Source organism: Herpailurus yagouaroundi, unplaced genomic scaffold, assembly GCF_014898765.1.
Source record: "Herpailurus yagouaroundi ecotype Mexico unplaced genomic scaffold, PumYag 193, whole genome shotgun sequence".
In the NCBI taxonomy this organism is placed as follows: Eukaryota; Metazoa; Chordata; class Mammalia; order Carnivora; family Felidae; genus Herpailurus; species Herpailurus yagouaroundi.
In genome coordinates, this window is record NW_024412424.1 from 8,961,657 (window position 1) to 8,970,176 (window position 8,520).

Below are 8,520 nucleotides of genomic sequence, written 5' to 3' on the forward strand. Positions count from 1 at the left end.
CTGAAGAGCCTCCGGAAGAGCCCCATGCAATCTTTAGGACATACTTGTATTTTTTTATATATTTTTCATCTGAAATTAAAAGTGAGCTGGTCATCCTGGGGCACCTGGGTGGCTCAGTAGGTACAGCATCTGACTCTTGATTTTGGCTTATGTCATGATCTCACGGTTCACGGGACTGAGCCCCGTGTCAGGCTCTGCACTGACAGTGTGCAGCCTGCTTGGGATTTTCTCTCTCCCTCTCTCTCTGCCTCTCTCACAAGCATTCTCTTACTCTCTTATCAAAATAAATAAATAAACATTTTTTAAAAGTGAACTGGTCATCTTATATTTTATCTGGCAACACCACCTCAGAACCACTGCTCAGCCCTGGACCCCAAGGACTCCCTGCATGTGGTCCCCAGAGCCTCTCTTAAATCATCTGCAAAATAGTTAGAAGCAAATAAGAACAGCTGCCTCCCAAAGGGTTTCATTAGACAGGCAAAGCAGTCAAGGCTCCTTTAGCCACAAGCTGATGATGTGAGTGCTATTAGGCTCAAATTCTTCCCATCTACCCTTCTCTCTTTAACCCCATTGGTTGTGGTCAAGAATAAGAAAATAGTTTTTCCTCTTTACTGGGAAGAGTTTGCAGATGGAGATGGGTCAGCAGTGGAGTCCAGCCTGGGAAGAAAATAGACCTGCATCCTAATACTGGTGCTCCCATTTACCAGCTGTGGAACCTTGGCCTAATCACTCCACCTCCCGAGCTTCAGTTTCTTTTGCTGGAAAGTAGAAATAACATCTTCTTTCTAGCATTGAGGATTAAATGTGATAATGCATGTAAAATACTCGGCTTGAGGCCTACCACACAGTAAGTGTTAGAGAAGTGATGACTATTCCTATTTTGATTATTCTTGGTCAAATGCTGTCCCTGTTTAAGTTCTTCAGCTGGTTTCTCTTTGCCCCCAGGACTAGCTGCTGGCAGAGCTCAGGTTTTCCTCATTTAAATGAGAAATGAGCTCACCAGAAAAAAATCCTGGGGCATATTTTCAAAAGTGCTGGGAAGTAGCAGAGGAACCACCCTGGAGGGGATCATCTGTCCACCTCTCTGTCCCACCCCAGAACTGAAAATTGCATGGGTCAGAGGGTGGTTTAAGAAGATCTGTTCCTAGGCCTCCAGATGCTTTAAGAGCTTTAAGAGCTACCACTGATCAAAGGTGAAAGTAGTCAAGGCCAAGGAGCCCCTTAGATGTAAAGCCAGACATGTCACCTTCCCAAACCAGCCTATCCACCCTGCCTAGCTGCTGGGATAAAGCCTGTATCTAGAATCCTTGCCCAGAGCACACTTGCTTCTTTTTCTGGATCCTCTGGCAGGATGGTGATGTCACAAAGTAGAGGGCAGAGGGGGTGGCCATAGATATACCCTGGGCTACCCTCACAGTGAACCTGCCCATCACAAACAAGGGCTGCAGCATGAAGAGGGCCAACCTCTGCCTTCCAGGTACCTGCACTACCTATCAGATGACAGCCTGGCTGCCAGTTAGCATCCCTGCTGACCCCTGTGGCCTGCCCTTTCCAGAGACTATGCTCCAGGTAAGAGGGTGAGGAACAGGTGCAAGGAAGGTAAAGAGAAAGCACCCCCAGCCTCTTTTGCCTCACATTCCTGGAATCTTAAGTTCTTCCAGGAGAAACAACAGTGGAGTCAGAATTGGAGAGAAAAGACCTTGGATTTTTGACAATACCTGTTTGTGGCCATAAAACCTTTCTATAGAATTCAGGGATCTCAGTCCTGACCTATTTGAAGGTACTCTGGAGACCACAGGGGCAGACCCTGATGAAGACTCAGGTCACATAAAACATCTATCAGTCTTTTTACTTTGAAAAGCCTAGAGAAGATTAGCTTTGTGTAATGGAAGGAGGCTCATCTGACTTCCCATTCAGAGGCCAGAGACCCACCGTCACCACCACCACTTGAAGTAACCACCACCTCCTGCCCCTCCCTAAACCTTGCTGCAATGGGCCTGGACCTCTGAGACATATTGCCAGGGTAGCCAGGAATATCCAGTTAGGTCTGGGAGTTGAAGTCATTAAGGAAAGGTGTTTCTAAGTGTAGAAGATGTCCTGGGCTCTTACCATGAGGCAGTTCCTCTTCATTCCCTCAGAGGTGGGGGTGTCTCTCCATGAAAAGTCACATGGTGTTTCTGGGGGTAGCCCCTCTGTCTAGCTCCTGCTTCATCTGGTCCAAACTTGTCACAAGATGGCCTTTTGTGAAGTCACAAAGCTGGCTGCCTCCCCACAGGACCAGGGACCAGGACAACCAGGGCTTAGTGGGAATTACTTGGGGGTATGGAGGGCTTCAGAAGTGGCCTTTGGACTCTGAGGGAGGTGGGGGGTCTGGAGGGGCTCGGGTTGTAAAGCATGAGGGGGTCAGTCGGAGACCTGGGGATGAGAACAGTTTCTCAGATCTTGGTCATTGCAGGGAGGTAAGAACAGCAGGCGCCTGGGTTTGTGGTCTGTGGTCTTTGGCCATCATCCTGTCCCTTGAGACCCAGAGGAAGAGGGTGAATAGAGGGCCCCACCCCAATTGAATACATATAAAAGTTCTGATCACTGATGTTCTGGATGTTCCATGGCAAAGAGAGGTTAAGACCTCTGAACTGGGGATTCAGTCTTCCCCTCAGTGCAATCCATCGATGGTCATTCACTCGTGGTTGAATTTTCCACCTGTTTCCTGGGCAAGCACATGCTCTCACATTCTTCTGCATTGATAAGCAGCCCTGTTGGCCTTGGGATACCCTCACCCGTTGGACTGCTCAGAGGAAGAAAAATGTTGGGAGAATAAATGGGAATACCCAGAGCCCACTCTCTCCAGAGTATAGAAATTTCTACCACCAGAGAAGCCAACCCATGAAAGAAAACAGGAGGGAGAAGAAAGTTTCACTACATATAGTGTACAAAGTCAACCACTGCTGTGGAAGGTCACAGTTTGTATGGGGGGGGGGGGGGATTCAGGAGAGCCACTTGATTGAAGTCTTGTTTAAAAAATTTGTTTTAGTATTTATTTTTAAGAGAGAAAAAGAGACAGAGCACTAGTGGGGGAGAGGCAGAGAGGGAAACACAGACTCTAGGCTCTGAGCTGTTAGCACAGAGCCTGATGCAGAGCTCAAACCCATGAACCTTGAGATCATGACCTGAGTCGAAGTCAGACACTTAACTGACTGAGCCACCCAGGCACCCCTGAAGCCTTGTTTAAAAAAAAATCAATAGGGGTGCCTGAGTGGCTCAGTCAGTTGAGCCTCCGACTTCGGGTCAGGTCATGATCTCACAGCCTGTGAGTTCAAGTGCCGTGTTGGACTCTGTGCTGACAGCTCAGAGCCTGGAGCCTGCTTCAGATTCTGTGTCTCCCTCTCTCTCTGCCCCTTCCCCACTCACTTTCTGTCTCTCTCTCTCTCAAAAAAAATTTTTTTAATCAATAAAAAATATTTTCTGTGAAGTTAAGGATTCCTGAGTTTCAGCTCTATGCCTCACCTTGTGTCCTGTGTCACTTGGGCTGAGGAGGATGCAGCACACAATGGAGATGACATGTCCTGCTCTTGAGGGCCCACAGTCTAGGAGCTGAGTGACTGTGCCCAGCTGCCTTCCTTTTTTTTTTTAATTTTTTAAAATGTTTTATTTATTTTTGAGAGACAGAGAGAGACAGCATGAGCGGGAGAAGGCAGAGAGAGAGAGGGAGACCCAGAATATGAAGGCTCCAGGCTCTGAGCTGTCAGCACAGAGTCCGACATGGGGCTCGAACTCACGAGGGCCATGAGATCATGACCTGAGCCGAAGTCGGAGGCTCAACCCACTGAGCCACCCAGGTGACTCCCCCTACCCCCCCAGTTGCCTTCCTTAAAGAGAAAGCTATGGCCCAGGAAGTGGTGGGGCAGCCTGGAATCCCTTAGGGCCCTACCTCCCAGGTCAGGTCCCTACATTTACCTGAAGGTAAGAACAGACTAGAATCATGAGGGCTTTTGACATTAGAGCCAAGGCAGCTTCACACTGCCTCTCTGGGGCTGAAGTTCTGGGTCTCGGGGTCATTCATTCTGTTAAGAGTGGCCCTCCCCCATGTGGCTCCTCTCTTGGCCATTTTTGTTGCAGCATTGAAGCCATACTTCCACAGAGGGTCTTCTACTGTATACTCTATGGAGCCTGCGAGTGTGCTGTGGGGACAGGCCTGGTCTAAGGGGTAAAAGACTAGAGGGCGACCCTGGGCAAGTTTCCTCATCAGAAGTTTACTAGAGCTATGGTTTTTAAATTTTGCTAGTATTATTTTAGTGTAGAATCCTTTTTTTTTTTTCCAGTGAAATCTTGTACATCTGTTCATCAAGTAGAAAAAAGAAGCCATGTTGGGAGTTGGAGGACACCGTGTGGCAGAGTTCCTACCAATTCTGAGGAACTCCTTAGGACTCTAAGGAACTCAGTTTGAAAACCATCTGTCATGTGACTTCCAGACCCATCTTGGCTTGGCCTGCCATAAATCTGTGACTTCAAAGCCCAGGCTTTAAAAAGAAAGAGAGCAGGCTAAGGAATACCACATTTAGTGGCCACCTCAGAGTCCTGTCCTGAGTAACTTCCCCCACTGTCACTTCCAGTTCCTGGTCCTGGCTCGGCTTAATTACAACCGCCAGTACATCTCCAACCCACCTCTCACCTGGCCCTCTACTCCTAACTTTGATTCTCTTTTATGGGTTCTGAAATCAGCATCCAGGGCTCTGTGGCCCAAAGCCCACATAGGTGTCCTAAGTCAGGAGCACATCAGGCACCTTTCTGTACCTGAGTTCAGTAGGCAGGAGACAGGAGATTCTCATTCTCTGGGTAGCATTCAGATCTGCCTCTCTTCTGAGATTCTTGTAGCCTCCAGAATTGTCCTTGTCCTTTTTTAAAGTTTTTTCGGAGCTTTTTGTGTGGGTTTTTGTTTTTTTTAGAGAGAGAGTGCACACGTGCATGTGAGTGGGGGAGAGGCAAAGAGGGAGAGGAGGAAAGAGACACTCAAGCAGGCTCCACACTCAGCACAGAGCCCAAAGAGGGGCTCTATCTCACAACCCTGAGGTCATGAGTTGAACCAAAATCAAGAGTCAGACACTCAACCGACTGAGCCACCCAGGCGCCCCTCTCCTTGTCCTTTTTTGAATGCAGGACATACTAATTTCATGGGGCTGCAAGCCTTACCTAGGAGCCAGAAAATACTCAGGGCAGCCTGGGTGGAGAGCAAACCCTGCCCTCCCCCATTTCTTTTCCTCAAAGATGCAGAGCAGAGAGCAAGGTGGGCTCCCCACCCCCAAACCTGTTAGGACTGGATTCCAGCGGCTTTAGTTTCAAAGAATCCATAAAAAGCATCATGGCCTTGGCCACTCTGAGGAGGACCAGAAATTCAAGAGGGCAGAGTAATGCTGTGGACCTTGTTACAGAGAAAGGTAGCTACATTGTAGCAGAAAACAAAGGCTACTGCTTTTTCTCTGCCCTGATGGCTAGGGAGGCAGGGCAAAGACAGCAGACATTCCCTAGGGCCAGGCATGGTGAAGCAAAAACAAGGCTCTTCAGTAAGCTGACAGACTAGTACAAGGTTCTCAGCCCTAGCTGCACATTTGAATCACCTGTGGAGTTTTGATGCTCTCCCAGTGCCAGGAGCCTGTTCCAGATCAATTAAATCAGTATCTCTACAGATGGGTCACAGACACTATTGTTTCCCAAAGCTCCACAGGTGATTCATTCACAGCCAAAGCCAAGAACTACTGGTCTGGGGTGAGAAGCTGGCATCAAACAGAATGTGGATGTGATGCTCTTCACCCTGAGGTGGGCCTGGAGACTTGAAATCCTGGGGGCCTAGTGAGCTGGGCCCTGCTGCTACTAGAAGCCATGGGATCCTCTGTTACTCTCCTACCTATATACCCACTCACCTGCCCCCCCCCCCCCCCCCACACACACCAGAGCACCTATTCCAGTGAAAGCGGGACAGAAGGCTCAGTGATCCAGCCCCGGGGAAGGAGAGCATGTGCCCTGATTTAGAATCCTGACCCTGCTCCTCTTTAGCTATGTGGCCTGACAACCCTTCTGGGTCTCAATTTCTCATCTATAAAATGGGGCAATAGTGCTTACTTTGAAGGTGGTTACAAGGAAGTACCCAGCTCACAGGAAGAGCACTAGAGATTGGGCCGCTAAGCAATAGGAGCCCAGACTCCCTCTGTCAGCTGAGACATGGCCGTAGAGATCAGCTGTCCAACTCTCTGGTTTTTCACATGAAGATCTCAAAGTCCAGAGGGGAGAAGTTTTCCCAGGATACACAGCCAGCCAGAACCCAATCTCCCTCTGCCCCAGGAGCTTCACATCATGGCAGCCTTCCTGTGTTGGGCTTTAGCTCTCCTCATCCAGCAAAAGTCCAAAAATGATCTCTAGGGCTTCTAAAGAAGTAAGCAGGGATTTTATAATAACCTTTAGAATGTCTTATTGGAGATGCTTGGCTGACCTTGGGGTAGAGGGTATCCAATCTGGCCATTTGGCCCCAATGGGCTATTTGTCCCCAGTCCCTTCTGATAGTCCTTATCCTAAAAAGAAGGTTCATCACCTCAGTGCTAAGGGTGAACCACCACCCCCCCCCCCCCCACCGCCGCTGGCCTCCCAAGGCTGAGGACTACAGAACAAGGATCCACTCTGCCCCTGAGGCCTGGGCCTTGGGTTAGAAAGAGTGGGCAGGGAAGATTGCTTTTCCATATAAGCTCTTTTTGTACTTTAGCTTTGAAACCACTGAGCATGTACTGCTTTGGTAAAAATAAATCGTATTGAAAAGTAAAACTATACATGTCACCATACATTTGTCCAAATCCATAGAATATACAAACACCAAGAGTGCTAATAAACTACAGACTCTGGGGGCGCCTGGGTGGCGCAGTCGGTTAAGCGTTCGACCTCAGCCAGGTCACGATCTCGCGGTCCGTGAGTTCGAGCCCTGCGTCGGGCTCTGGGCTGATGGCTCAGAGCCTGGAGCCTGTTTCCGATTCTGTGTCTCCCTCTCTCTCTGCCCCTCCCCCGTTCATGCTCTGTCTCTCTCTGTCCCAAAAATAAATAAACGTTGAAAAAAAAATTAAAAAAAAAATAAACTACAGACTCTGGGAGATGATGATGAGTCAGTGTAGGTTCACTGATTGTGACAAATGTACCACTCTGGTGGAGAATGTTGGTAATTGAGGAGGCTGGGGTGAGGGAGGAGGCGGGTGTGGGGGGGAAGTGTGGGGCTGTGTACTTTCTGCTCAATTTTGTTGTTAATCTAAAACTTCTCTAAAAATGTTAAGTAGAGGGGCACCTGGGTGGTTCAGTAGGTTGAGTGTCTGACTTTGGCTCAGGTCATGATCTAGCAGTTCATGGGTTCGAGCCCCACATCGGGCTCTGTGCTGACTGCTCAGAGCCTGGAGCCTGCTTCGGATTCTGTGTCTCCCTCTCTTTCTACCCCTCTCCTGCTTGCATTCTGTCTCTCTCTCAAAAATAAACATTAAAAAATTGTTTTAATAGAAATAAAAATAGTAAGTAGATAGAAGTAAAACTGATATATACAGAGAATAATAGTACCCTTCCCATGGTGTCTGCAAGGATTATATGAGCTAATGGACATTAAGGACTTAGCCTGACCCAGGTAATTGCTCAGTATGAGTTGGCTTTTGTGTTTTATTCTAAAGCCATCTCTGTCCCGTGGTTTCCTCTCAGCTGCCACTCATGAGAGGGGGATGGTGGGAACAGATCTTTCCCACCCTTTATCTCAGGATGCTGAGGCACCAGAGGCTTTGTCACTAGCTCAGTCACATGGTTTAACTGGTGATGCTACAGCCAGGCCTCTGGTGAAAGTTACTGACCTTTGTGCAGCTAGAGTTCTGCACTAAGTCCAGGCAGACACAGAGCATCTCCTTTGAGCAAGGTCCCATGCTCAGACACTCAAAGTGTTCTTTCAACAGTCCTACAAGGTAGGCATCATTGCTCCATTTTAACAGATGAGTAAGCTGTGGCTCAGAGAAATTAACTAACTTGTCCAAGCCTGCTCGGCTATAAGGACAAGGTCCAGAACTCCTGCTTTCTCCATCAGGAAAGGAGGCACAGGAGGTGAGCATTCGGCCAGTACCCTAGCTTGACCTACGGTACTTATCCCCTCCTCCAGCAGCCTTTGCAGCCTTTCGAAGATGCCACCTTGGAGGACAACATCTTCTTCCCAGAGGGACTTGAGCAGCCCAGTGGCCTCCACCAGGTCTGTTGGGATACCTGCTCTGGGGAAGGATGAGGAAGCATCCCAACCCCTCTCTTTTGGAGTCTGGAGTTGGAGATGCTGGAGTATAGAGGGCCTGATTCCCCATCCTCCCTCTCCCAGCCTACCTAGCTGCCTTTTTAGGCAGCTCATGCTTCCCCGTGTTAACTTTCTTGCCTACTTCCTTCTCCAGGTGAAAGGGAAATGATGAAGATGAGTTATCCTGAAGGCCCCAACCTTCATTGTGGTAGCTGGGCATAATCTGGGAAGGCTTCCTG

At 48.7% G+C, this 8,520-nt stretch overlaps 1 protein-coding gene across 1 annotated transcript in view; it reads right to left on the reverse strand.

The window, feature by feature from the left end:
• The window catches only part of DCAF1 (DDB1 and CUL4 associated factor 1), an 89,389-nt gene extending 87,171 nt beyond the window's left edge, over positions 1 to 2,218 (reverse strand). Inside the window, exon 1 of the mRNA XM_040445504.1 lies at positions 2,110 to 2,218. The gene's annotated coding sequence lies outside the window, so the exon portion shown is untranslated. The remainder of the gene's footprint in view (positions 1 to 2,109) is intronic.
• Between the last annotated feature and the right edge of the window lie 6,302 nt (positions 2,219 to 8,520).